The 14,396-nt window shown below is 41.6% G+C and overlaps 1 non-coding gene across 1 annotated transcript; it reads left to right on the top strand.

Annotated features, from left to right (window-relative positions):
- The first annotated feature begins 126 nt into the window (after positions 1-126).
- On the top strand, positions 127-200 carry TRNAT-UGU (transfer RNA threonine (anticodon UGU)). The gene has a single exon. It is a non-coding gene; the product is annotated as a tRNA-Thr (tRNA).
- Positions 201-14,396: the final 14,196 nt, after the last annotated feature.

Genomic DNA, 14,396 nt, shown 5'->3' with positions numbered 1-14,396 from the left:
CATGAGAGTTAACAAAACGTCTTCAAGAGTTTTCCGTCGTATTAGGATGAATTGCTCTGGATAGTGTGGAGCAAAAGGTCATTTACTTGAACAGGACAGATTCACTTTTAAAGTAGCTACAATGAGGGCTCTATGGCTTAGTTGGTTAAAGCGCCTGTCTTGTAAACAGGAGATCCTGGGTTCAAATCCCAGTAGGGCCTTTCTTCTTTAGTTTCTGGAAAAACAATCTTTCCTCCCTAACTGCTGCGGTACCGAATTCCCCACCCCTTTAGCAGGTGTCAAATTGTGATCCAATCAATTATAAGCAATTGGGACTGCACGATTCCCATTTCAAAAGGAAAAGTTACATGCGTTTTTGCATTGAATAATTACAGTGGTTCCTTTTCTCCAATAAATACTAAGTCTCTTCTATGAGTTATGGACAGATCAAAACAGAGAGAGATGTAGATTATATCGGCTCTAGAATCCAATAAAGTCAGCGCTATAACTGATTTCAGAAGAGTTCAGGTGAATTAACGAAGTTACTCCACCATGAAGTAGAGGGAAGATTAGGATTTTGCAGGGTCAGAGCTGCCTTTTGCTGAGAACAGGAGGAAAACAATCACAGACCCCCGTTAATCCGCTCACAAAACTAACACCCTGGAATGATGACCAGTTGGAGGCCGCGTTGGTCCAAGGCTGTACATCTCTGGGACTGAGACGAAAGCGCTGAAGTAGAAGAGCAAACTGAGGAACCATTTTCAAATATCCTAAAGCCAGGAAGCTCCAACTTTTGGGATTGCTTTCATTTTCATGCGTTTGCATCTCCCATGCTTTTGACCATTAATCCAACAAACATTTATTGACTGTCTTCTGTGTGGCAGTGTTCCAAGTGCCAGGTTAAAGCCAATAAAACAATCCGTGCCTCGCGGAGTTTACAATATGAAAGAGAGAGAAAGATAATATGCAAATAAAATTGTAGAATGCATGCCACGTGAGGTAATGATTATAGATAGCCCTGCGTTTCTCAACAGCCCTTTAGAATCTCCCCCACTGCCTGTCACAGCAGATTCCAGGGATAGAATCTCCCCCACTGCCTGTCACAGCAGATTCCAGGGCTTGAACCCGGATTTCCGGGCTGCAAGGAAGACACTCACCCCCTGAGCTACATCAAGCCCCCTGCCTCCTGCTTCTGAACAGCAAGCCCTGAGAGATCACCGTGAGCTCGGCCCGCACGTTAAGCTCGAGTGCTTAGACTTCTCTCCCAGAAGCTCCGAGGGGGGTCGGTTCTGTGAGCTGCTCGCGACGCGGTCACTGCCCCGGGGCGATCTCTGCGCAGGCCTGACCCTAAACGCTGCGCTCCGCGGGATCAGCTCCCCGCGCCCCCAGGCCCTCTCCAGCCTCCAGGAGACGCCTCCGCTAGGTGGCAGGAGCGGGTGTCCAGCCCCACAGCGCCACCCTCTCTCCCGCCTCGGAGGAGGAGGATTTAAACCCTGACCAGGCCGGGACTCCGCGAGAAAGATCTCCCCTCCCACCGCGGAGGGCGAGGCCCGGGCGGGCCCGTAAGTCCCCCAATAAACGCCCGCTCGCTCGCCCAGCGGGACTTGCCCGAGGCCTTCTGTGGTCTGACACAGCTCAGTTTGGTGGGAAGCTGTCACTTTACAGGGTTCCCTGCTGTGCTCAGAACAGTGATGAATACTACAGAAAAAAAATTACGCAAGGAAGATGGGAAGCATGTCCAGGAGGAGGAGTAATCAAAGAGATTTTCTTTATCCTTCTAATAAACCATTAGCAGGTTTGTTTGTTTTCTTTTATCTCTTAAATCAGAAGAAATCTTAGAGTCACCGTGACCTCCAGGGAGCATCCCTAAACAGTCTATTAACCCTCGGCTTGCCCTGTGCTGCACCCCATTAGATGGTGCCCTGTGACTGGGATCCACTGGAAGTCATCACGCAGCTGTCCCTTTAAAAGCTGTGTGATTTTGGTAAATTGCATAATTTTACTGGACCTCATTTCCCTTCATTTGGTTAATGATAACAGAGTCGATGTGAGGATTTGAAAAATAAATACAAATAAATTGCTTTTTTTACAAAAAGGGGGAGTGGGGAGAAAAAAAAACCAGAATGTATTTATAGGAATTTTTCGAAAACACCGCGAAGGGTATCTTATCTTTACTCACAGAACCGAGTAAGAAGGAGAGGAAACCAAGACATACTTGTGATTTCTACTTGTGGAGCTGAAGGTGCTCAGGTTCTGTAGTCACAGACACACTTTGTGTCAAATTTCTATTTTACCACTTTCTGGCCATGCAACCTGATAAATAGAAATAACATATTCTGCAGACTAATTTTAAGGACTGAAAGTACCTATCAAGTATGTAGCACATAATAAACATTAAATAAATAGCAGCTGTTACTACTATTTTTAATCTGCATAGATAAAATATGCAAAGAGTACTGCCTAAAAGGTAATTAATCCCATTGCTTTACAAAGCCTATTCAAACTCTTCAGTCTTGTTCTCCAACTTTTACCCAGTCAGTCCCCACCTTATTACACACCATGAGAAACCCTCCTGCCTCAGGTGACTATCCTTGGTCTCTCCAGAACTTTCTTGGTGACATCTTTGCTGATGCTCCTTCCTGTCCTCTCCTTTTTGGTGGAGACAATGAAAGTGTTCCCCAACCTTAAAGCCCCTTTCTGAAGTCCCATGTGATAGAATATTGATCCTAGAGAGCCCATCCTTGTGTTATCTGCCTTATACATGATTTTACAAATATTATTAAATTATAACAACAGTAATTTATAATTGCTTATGTGTCCTCAGTCCTTAGAGTTTTAGTCCCAAAAGAAATAAACAAATTGGCCCCACTGGAAATTGAACTTCAGTTCTCCAATTTAAGAAACAGAATGATCTTCTAATGCAGTTATTCCCAAACATGAATGTACATTTGAATCACCTAGGGGGGTTGTTAAAATACGGTTTTCATTCCAATTTGGTGAAGACTCCAGAAATGTGCACTTTTAACAAGCCTTCCAATTTACTTTGAAGCAAGTGAATCACATTTGCAAAACTCTGGCTTAAAATAACATACACAGAGCTGAACTGACAGTGAGGCCCACCCATGTCATCAGCACTTTTGTACTGACCCAGAAACACTCACTTACCCTCTTACCATCAAGGGGAGCAGTTGGCATTACCGGAAGGGTACGACATTCCAGGTGGTTCCCGACATAATCTCATTTAATCAGCCCAACGATCTGTGTTATAATCATCAGCTCTTTGATGATGCTCAGGGTATCACAGCTACTAAGTGTCAAAGCTCAGTTTCAAATACAGGAATGCCTGACTCTGAAATTGATGCTTTCTCATGACACTTAGTTTTGTTTTTGTTTTTTGTTTTTTTGTTTTTGTTTTCTGGCTGAGTACATTTTATTGTATCTGTGGCATAAATATTATACAAATATTAAAAATAAAACTTACGGGGGTATATCTTGTTAAGCATGAAAAGAAATGTGCTGGATGACCACAGTTTAGAGAAAAAAAGGAACAGAAGAAAATCAATACAAAAGGAATCAGGCATAACAATACAGAGTTCAAGTAAAAGGTATTAAATGGACAAAGAAGGGCATTTCATACTGGTTAGCATGCAAGCCACCAAAATGCAATAGTCTTGATCCTTGTATACACAAGAACATAATTTCGAAGTTTGTAAAGCAAAACAGGAAATAAATGGAAACTGATAAATCCACAATCATTTGGCAGATGTGGACAGAGTCCTCTCTGGACTCAACAGAATAGGTCGACAAAAGCATCAGAAAATGATTTAGAGTGATTATTAATGTCAGCACACTTTTTTTTTAACAAACCAATTTTATTGATACATATTAATAAAGCATACAATTCATCCAAAGTACAATCAATGGTATTTGGTATAATCACATAGAGTTGTACATTCATCACTTCAATCATTATTAGAGCATTTTCATTATTTCAATAGTAATAAACAGACAAACAAGCAAACAAGAAAATTTTCACTTCTCAATCTCTATGCTTCCCCTGCTGTACATAGCCGCTACTCTGCTTCCATTTCTCTAGTTTATTTGTATTTATATTTTGCAAAACCAGTCTTACATATGCAATATCATGACATTTGTCTTTATTAGGGTCAAGGATGAAGTTTTTGGCTACACAGCTAAACAAAATTCAGTGTTTAGACTGGACTCAAATCTTAATCCCTTGGGTAGTTTTCTGCAAAGAGAAGATACAGCTGAGTGGTCACTCTCATGTAACTCATTTAACTCATGAATGTGGAAATGTAATCAGGAGCCTCCAAAATCCATGCAGGACGTTCTCCATGAAGAATGAACAGACTGAACTAATTTTCCCCTTCTCTTAGGCTCTAACTATCTGCTTCTCCTTGGACATGCTCTCTACATCCCCTGATTCCTTAGATTTAAGAATAGGGAAGAGGGGGAAGCAGCGTCCGCCTACCACATGGGAGGTCTGCGGTTCAAACCCGTGGGCCTCCTTGGTGTGGAGCTGGCCCATGCGCAGTGCTGATGCACACAAGGAGTTCCCTGCCACGCAGGGGTGTCGTGTCCCCCATGTAAGGGAGCCCCCACGTGCAAGGAATGAGCCCCATAAAGAGAGCCACCCAGTGCAAAAGAAAGTGCAGCCTGCCCAGGAATGGCGCCGCACACACGGAGAGCTGGCTCAGCAAGATGACGCAACAACAAAAAAGAAACACAGATTCCCAACAGAAAGCAGACAAAAGGAAGAACACACATGGACACAAAGAACAGATGGTGGGGTGGGGCGATTAGGAGAGAAATAAATAAAATAAATCTTAAAAAAAAAAAAAAGAATAGGAAGAAGGGCAGTTGTAGGGCATGGTTCTGAACAACAGTTAGTCATGGCAGCATCTAATAACTTCTGAAGTGCTTCCTGGAAAGTGAGACCTGTGGATGTGAAGAAAGTCTTGAAATAAAAGTTTTGGGGAAATCCCTATGTCCTACAGTTAAAGTAAGGATCTGGTCTTTAAAGCACTTTTAAAATTGCTTTTTCAGCTCTTCCTTATCCTGAGGGGTGGCTTGCTCTGAGACACTGTTCATGTGATGGCGATAGGCTGCAATTGTACTAGCCCACGTAATAAATAGAAGGAAGCCAGTTGAAAAAGAGGACATGAACCTTGTCCCCAGGGAGCTTTCAATCTGGTTGAAAAGACCAAACAAGGGAAGTGGACTTGGCTCAACGATAGAGCAATGGCCTACTACATGGGAGATCCACGGTTCAAAACCCAGGCCTCCTTGACCCGTGTGGAGCTGGCCCATGTGCAGTGCTGATGCGCACAAGGAGTGCCATGGCATACAGGGGTGCCCCCGTGTAAGGGAGCCCCACACGTAAGGAGTGCGCCCCATAAGGAGAGCCGCGAAAGAAAGTCCAGCCTGCCCAGGAGGGGCACCGCACACAGAGAGAGCTGATACAGCAAGATGACGCAACAAAAAGAAACACAGATTCCTGGTGCTGCTGACAAGAATAGAAGCAGACACAGAAGAACATGCAGCAAATGGGCACAGAGAGCAGACAATGGGGGTGGGCAGGGGAGAGAAATAAATTAAATAAATAAATAAATAAATAAATAAATAAATCTTAGAAAAAAGAGACCAAACAAGCATATAGCCTAAAACACTACAGAATAAGCAAACTAAATGTTTACTCTTGGCAATTGCAAAGCATTCCCTTGGTGTTTGAGTTCTGGAAATGTGTGAGCCCTGAAAACCTTGGACAAATTCCTTACCTTCTGTAAGTTCCAAGTTCTTCAACTATTCAATGAGGACAATAACAGTACACACTCCAAGGAATTATTAGGAGCATTACATGACATAATTCACATAAGGTGTCTAAGATACAGTAAGCTATTATTGTCAGTACTATTAACACAAAATTCGTATATTTTCTGAAAATTGGTGGGCTCACTTGTGCTCTCCTTTGCTGTTAAGATAGGAGCAATGAGTGGAAGAACTGATGTAATCTATAATCATAACCAAAACTGTAAATAATAGACTCCAGGGAAATTCATTTACCAGTGGCAGCCTAATGGTACCACCTGCACACTGGGAGAACTGGTTTTATCTGCCTTTGAATCTGATTTGGAACCAGGAGAAACTATTCCCTGCCTCCAGATTTACCTGTGCCCTACCTGCCGTATCAAGACTTTGGCAGCTCCTATTGGAGACCTGGCCTGAAGGTACCTGCTTCCCTCTTTCAGGATTTTTGGAATCCAACCCTTTGGAAACCTTTCTGCTAACTAAGATCCTGCAGCTGAAGATGGTTGCTTAATGCAGGTCCAGATGAGAGGGGTATGTTCTGGTGATGCCACTTTCTACTTACAGCCTAGGATGGCTTTGGGTTTTGCTTTGTTTTGTTTTGTCTTTGAAGAGAACCTGAGGGCTTTGAGTTTTGGATGGCATCAGTAGAGTAATATGCCTCAATAAACTAAATGAATTCTCACTATGCTGGACCAGTGTCTGTCACCTCTTCACCTCAATCCCAGAAATATGCCCAAAATATCGAGTTGTCTAGGAGGCAGGGATGAATAAGAACTCAGGTCAAGTCACTAAACATCGATTGTCTAAATGCTAATATTTTGAACATTAATTTGAGGATCAAACAATATAAACAAAGACCACTGAGCCAAAATGTGGAATATTTGGGAGGAGGGGTTCAGGGCCATGTTTTACTCTTTTCCTCTGTCATCTTATGCACATTCATGGACTTCCTGTCAAATACATTTTACTATCTTTCCTGCCTTATCAGAAATATCCCCTGCCACTGCTGTGGCCCATAACTGTTCCTGTCCTTGACCATGGCTGTTAAACACCTGTAACGAACAGCCCTAGCCATGGATTCAGGTAGTTGTATCATTTGTGAATGGATTGGTCAATTTGACCTACCAGTATCTGGGAAAGTCAGGATTCCATTCTCTGGTGACTGAATCCTCAAGGCCAATCCTTTAAGACAAAACTCAAAATTCACCTTTCTTAGGAAGCCTTTCTTGATTAAAGCATCCACTTCCAATCAATCTTTACATAAACGTCCCTTTCTGTAAATGGCATCTCTACTCCCCCAGCACTTTGTTTTTTTGAAGTTTGGGTCAAAACCTTGCCTTTAATTTCCACCACCAGTATCCTAGTAAATGTTCTCAGCCTCTCCCTCTGAGATTCTTGCAGTAGCCTTTCAGATGATCTCCCAATCTCCTGTCTTTCCTTCTTTAATCACGTCTTGTACTGCCATATTAAATGTTCTAAGTGCTGATTCAATTATTCCATATCTCTCTTGAAAAATCTTCATTTGGCCAAACTTCTTAACCTGGTATTGAAGGTTTTCTATATTCTGGACCCAAGTAATTTTTACAAGCTGATTTTCCACTATACCACTTTATGCATCCTATGCGGCAATAATTAATGACATGTGCTTTTCATCCTTTGAAACAGTGCATGTCCTTCTAATGTCATTTGCCTCTATTTATAAATATTCAGACCCCAACCATTCCTAATTATTTAATTTTCATTTATATTAAAGAAATACATGTTCAAAGTTAAAGAAATCAAATAATACAATGGGACTTCTGGTTTCCTATCTGACACAGAAAGTGCTTGGAAATTGTCACTTCTGTCCTCATAACAAGAAAAAAGTGAAAAAACAAAATCAGTAGTTCTTTTTAGATCTATCAAAGAATTGCGGTCACATGGCAAACCATTGCTCCCCAAACCAGAGAGATAGACAGATACAGAGAATCACTGCTTGCCAGGGGTAGAGATAACCACACGGGCCAGCAATGGGTAGGACTAATGAAAGGATAATAGACTAATTGTTGGAGAATGAATGTGGACTAGCTTGACAAAGATTCCTGAAGACCCAGCCTTAAGGAGACCCCACACTTTCATGAGTTTTACCTCCAGGAACCCTGCCAGGTTCCCACTGTGAAGATTAGAGAAAAATCTCCTGCGCTTCCAGGGGGGAAATATTTCCAGAACGTTCTTTTCTCCTTAACAAAGCCCAGCCCTCGAAGGATGCCATTTTACCAGAGCCTAACTGAGTTGGGGAGAGGAAATAACCAACTCCAGCCCCTCTAGCCTTCTTGTCTCAACCAAGGAGTGGGGGGAAAAAGCTGCATAGCATTTGTGAAGGTGGCTCAGGCTCACCAGTGCACTGAAAGATAGAGCCCTAATCATTAGATTGGGAGGGTGGGGGTTATATGGGGACCTCTTATATTATTTTGAATGTAACATTTAAAAAATAAAGAAAGAAAGAAAATAAATAAATAATCATATGATTATCCCCTTCCCCTACATTTTACCAATAGAACTCCTGTATAATAAAGGGGAATAACAGTCTTAGACACAGGGGAAGGAGACTCCAGGGAAACCCAAAGACAACTGGGGAGACAAAAACAAAGACAGGAAAGGAAATTTTGGCCTCTTACACCTACAGCTACAGCATACAGTGAACACAACCTAACTCCTAGGCAAGTATTAAACCTTACACTGAAAAACTATTGATCACAGTTCCTTTTATGCACTACATCACATCCAACTTTCAGCAAAGAATTCCCAGGCATGCTAAAAGGCAAAATTCCCAGTCTGAAGAGACAGCATCAGAATTAGATAAGATATGGCAAATACTTTGGAATTTATATAATACCATGAGCTTGCAATAAACAGTAGCAATTCCCTTTCTTCATTATTCCTCACTCCCAATTACTGTTCCCCTGAGCCAACAAATTTTTTAAAGATTTGTTTTTATTTATTTTTCTCCCCTTCCCCCGGTTGTCTGCTCTCTGTGTCCATTTGCTGTGTGTTCTTCTGTGTCCACTTGTATTCTTGTCAATGGCACCCAGAATCTGTGTCTCTTTTTGCTGCGTCAGCTCTCCATGTGTGCAGCACCCCTCCTGGGCAGGCTGAGTTTTCCGCGCAGGGCAGCTTTCCTTATGGGGCGTGCTCCTTGAGTGTGGGGCTCCCCTATACAGGGGACATCCCTGTGTGGCAGTGCATTCCTCGCACACATCAGCACTGCGCGTGGGCCAGCTCACCACACAGGTCAGGAGGCCTTGGGTTTGAATCCTGGACCTCCCATGTGGTAGGCAGACACTCTATCAGTCGAGCCAAATCCACTTCCCAAATTTTTAATAATTTCAGTGTTTTCTTCTGTTTACCCATATTTCTTCACTATGAGCTTTTATGCTTATTTGTATTATTCAGTTTTCAATATTATCTAATTATTACCTACCATAAACCAGATTTTTAACCCTTACACAACAAAGAGAAAGTAATGGTGCAAAAGAAAGATCTCAGACGATCTTCTCATCAGTCCCATGCGATACTGATCACCTTCAGTTGTACCTGTTTCCTCCAATTCCTAAGCCTTCTAGTTTTTCCCATGACTCTACTTGATGCCAAAGATTTCTGCTTTCCCACGTCTTCTAAGATAGTTACCACCCAACCCTATGCTTTCCAGCCTCCAAATGTTGACTTTTGCTCCCATCATCTCCTCCATATTCATTCTCTCTCATAAATTTATACCTTTTTTATTCACTTATTGCCATGTTGGTAGGCAGAGACAAATCCATGTGTTAAATATGCCATGTTCAACTGGAAATCCATGTCTAATGTTCAAGGTCCAGTTCGGTACCACCTGTCTTCATGGTATCACAAGCCTCCTTGATTCCCACCTAGAAGTCATTTTTTCCACCTCCAGACTCTTTCTTTCTTCTCTGCACATCTAGGATGGCATGTTGTTCATTCTTAGTTGTTTATGCACACACAGAGGTTCTGTTGTTTATTCTTCTTGCGGAAAGACATTGGGTCTGGCTTTCCTGCACTACACTGCCTCCTACTGTGCCCTGTGCTTGGTAGACATAGAGTAATGTTGCTTCAGTGCAGAAATGGATAAATAAATGAAGCAATAAGTGAATCAATCAATCTATTCTTTGAATTTAAATAGCAAAACTTCATTCCCCTTTGGGGAATGGTAGATATGTTAATTTTCTTTTGTACACACTTCAACTTATGAAATATTTTGCCTCTATGATTTGATTATAAGGTCCTTAAATGAAAAAGCCAGGTGTTTTGTTTCTCTAATATCAGTTCTTGCAATTATTACCTTGTTCTTCGGATGCAAAGTTCTCAATAATTAATTTCTTCCAGGTGGGAGGTAGATGATGTATAGAGTAAATTTGGCTCTCCTATTAATAGAGTGACTTGGGGGACTCCCATGCCATCTGGAAATGGGTTTGGAGACATGAGGTTACTCAATGTATAGATGAAGTCTTATGGTTTGTAAGGAATATGGAATGATCTGCAACCTTATATCCATTCCTCCAATTCTCATTTTCTTCTCTAAACAGATCACTGTAGTTATTGCTTATTCTAATGGGCAGCCCTTTACTCTCTTCTACTTGAGGTTTATACTGTACCCTCTGCTTGAAAGGCTCTTTCCCCCAAATGCCCATGGCTCACTCTCTTCACTATATTCAGGCCTCTGCTCAAGATGTCAGTTTTGTCAGTGAGGACTTCCTTACCTCCCTACATACAATAGAAAATCCCCTCAGCAGGCCCCATCTCCTCCTATGGTGCAATATTGTTTTCTCTAGTACCTTTCACTACCTGGCATGTTGTATATTTATTTCCATATTTCGTTTCTGTCTCTCCCAACTAGGAAGGAAAGTCTGTGATGACAGTATCTATTTTGTTCAATTATGTGTCTACAGCACTTAGAACAGTGACTAACACAAAGTAGGTAATCAAATAATTCTTGTGGAATGAAAAATTTCTTAAAGCATGAGTATTTCTTAAATTATAATCAAAAGGCCACTTGCATCATCTGAAATACTGGTTGAAAATGCCAGTTCCTGAGCCACACCAAGGATTACAGAATCAAAGTATCCGAAAATGAGAAACATGAATATGTATTCTAAACATGAATATGTGTTCTAAACAATTACAACATCAAGATGAAATGGCTTAAATAAGTGTATTAAGCCAAATGCCAATAATAAAGTATTGAAAAATATTGAAAACTGGATGCATTGGTTCACAGGTAACCAAAAAAGAAGGGGGGGGGGAAGAGAGAGAAAAAAACGGGGAGGAGAGAGGAGGGGAAAGGTAGGGAGGGGAGGGGAGGGAAAGGAGAGAGATTTGATTGGAAGCAATCAGGAGAGTCTCTTGGGTTTGACATAGTCATCCAAAGTGGCATAAGTAAAGTAAGAGACAAGTTTTGGCTTAGAGCTCGAGGAAGGGCAGTCCAGCTGGATAAGGGGTAAGGGTATCTGGAAAAACCTGCTCCAGCGTCAAATACGAGAGAAAGGTGAGATTTAGAACAAGTAGAAACCACTTTCAGTGATTCATTTTTAATATACCCTATTCTCATCATATTTGTAGATCAGTCTAGTTCTTTTAATGGTAAATCAGATGCCTGTCTCAAAGAATTTCACATGATATAAACATTCATTATTATTACCCATTTTTTATACAAAATCTCCTCCTCCATATACTGTCCAGCTAGAATTGATAACAAAATCAAGGTTTCTTATTCTTTGGGTTGCTTTTTAAGCAGAGGAGATGCTTTGAGCTGAACCATTGTTACATGAAATCACTCATTTAAAAAATTATGGTCTTCTTCCTTTGAAACCAACTGAACAATGTGAAATGATGATTTTTGTCTTTCTCACCAGCCTTTCCTCTTGTCTCAACAGTACCAGCAAAATCTGGTGCTGTCACCAGGGTACATTAATCACAAAAGCAGCTGCTCTGAATTCCTGACAATCCCCTTCCCCCTCTCCAACCCTTTGCAACATTTATTTCACCACAATTCGAACCCTAAGTGGGAGTATCTGATTGACCATGACTAGGTTACACACTCCCTTCATTTCCAGGAAGTTGGTAAAAAGAATATACTGCCACTCCACCACCTCCAGTGTCTTTTCTAGGAAAGCCAATAACTAATGTCCACAAAATCTTCACATGGGGCTTTGATTTATTTTAACAAATATGTATTGCTGTGTGATACCTGTTGAAAATGTGCCCCATCTCTACTCAGAGTTAATTTTTTCTTAATGTCTTCAGAACGTTTTCCAACTCAGGGTTTAAAAATATTATCCAGTCTTCCTTGACTTTAGCAGGTGCCTCCCAAGAAACTGACATGAGTCAGTTTCCCAGGGGATTTCACTCTCATGGGATTTACCAAATATCCATGGTTGAATCTTCCTCTCTTCTTTGTCCTCCTGACTGCCTACATTTTCACATTGTTGGGAAACATTGCTATTATTCTGGTCTCTCAACTAGACTCCCAACTCCAGAGTCCCATGTATTTCTTCCTTACCAGCCTCTCCTTTTTGGACCTCTGCTTCACCACCACGACTGTGTCACAAATGCTGTTCAACTTAGGGGGACCCAACAAACACATCAGGTACATAGACTGTATGGCCCAGGCCTGTGTCTTTCACTGGCTGGGCTGTACTGAACGCGTCCTGCTTGACATCATGGCCTTAGACCATTACGTGGCTGTGTGTAAGCCTCTGAGGTACTCCGTAATCCTGGACCACAAGCTCTGTCTGCAGCTGTCCAGCACTGCTTGGCTCACTGGTCTGACCAATTCACTGCTGCAGTCCACGCTCACAGCCCAGCTGCCCCTGTGTGGGAACCACGTATGACCACTTTTTTTGTGAGCTGCCCAGTCTTATTAAGATGGCCTGCGAGGACACCAAAGTCAATGAGATCACTGACCTTGCATTGGCGGGCACTCTCCTGATAATGCGTCCCCTCTCGATGATTCTTGTCTCCTACAGTCACATTGCCAGAGCCGTATTCCGAATCCCTTCTATTCATGGGAAACATAAGGCTGTCAGCACTTGCTCATCACACTTACTGGTGGTGTCTTTATTTTATGGCCCTGGCATCTACATCTACATGCAGCCAGTAGGCGATGAATCTCAAGACCTTGCCAAAGTTCTGACCCTGTTTCACTGTGTTATCACTCCTATGGCCAACCCATTCATCTACACCCAAGGATGTTAAAGGAGCTTTGAGGAGGCTTCTGAGGAGGGCCATTTCATCCAGGAGGATGTGAGAAAATGATGCTTTATTCTGAATGGAAAATCCCCACAATAACCTGAGATATTTCCTTCTCTATGAATTCCACCAAAACCATTCTCAAAAATTAAAAAACCTTTGCTTCTTAAGATAAGCACCTTCATAACGTCACACCTAATAGGCAGTTTGAAAATCCACTGGAATATTTAATACAGTAACAGTGAAAAATGCTAAGGGCATGTGAAGTTCTGAAACAAACAAATCTGAATGGAATTACCTTAAAAAAATGTCTTACTCTGTTAGAACTCTACAAATACATACAAACCTTTAAAAATAACTATCAAAGCTGTATGGAATTTTCTTTTAAATATAAAACTATCATATGGGAAACGGACTTGGCCCAGTGGTTAGGGCGTCCGTCTACCACATGGGAGGTCCGCGGTTCAAGCCCCGGGCCTCCTTGACCCGGGTGGAGCTGGCCCATGCGCAGTGCTGATGCGCGCAAGGAGTGCCCTGACACGCAGGGGTGTCCCCCGCGTAGGGGAGCCCCATGCGCAAGGAGTGCGCCCGTGAGGAGAGCCGCCCAGCGCTAAAGAAAGTGCAGCCTGCCGAGGAATGGAACCGCACACACTTCCCGTGCTGCTGACAGCAGAAGCGGACAAAGAAACAAGACGCAGCAAACAGACAGAGAACAGACAACTGGGGGAGGGGGGGGAATTAAATTAAAAAAACAAAAACAAAAACAAAAAACTATCATATGAGCTATTACATTTAATTGTTTTGGGAACTTGTCAAACCAGAAGTATTTCGACAATAGGGAAAGAAAGGACTATTATTAAACAATATTGATCCTATGGGGTGTTGGTATGGTGAATAATTAATGTGTCTATATATCACACCACAAATTATGATAAATTAAATTTGAATCAAAAGTTAACATTTAAAACACTTTTCATTTAAAAATGTAATTCCTTTTCTATTATAATTGTGGAAGAGAAATACATTACTGGCAATTGAATAAGACCAAAACCAAGATGAATAGAAATGGTAAATAAGTGTATAACAAAATAAATATCAAAAGTAAAGTTGTTAAATTTAAAATGTAGCGAGATTATATAAAGACTTAACAGATATATATGGATAAGATCCTGCAATTACTAAATTAATAGTACAAAAATAAATGTACGCTACTTTACATATGGGAAATATAGGGACCATATCATCATGTGATAAAACTCAGTCTTAAAAACAAGCTGTTAAAAATGCAGGCAAGGTTGCAAACTAACATGCATTCCTGGTTCCTTCCAATTATCCAACCTGGGAAATGT

Source organism: Dasypus novemcinctus, chromosome 22 (assembly GCF_030445035.2).
Source record: "Dasypus novemcinctus isolate mDasNov1 chromosome 22, mDasNov1.1.hap2, whole genome shotgun sequence".
NCBI lineage: Eukaryota > Metazoa > Chordata > Mammalia > Cingulata > Dasypodidae > Dasypus > Dasypus novemcinctus.
This window is presented reverse-complemented; position numbering and strand designations above follow the sequence as displayed.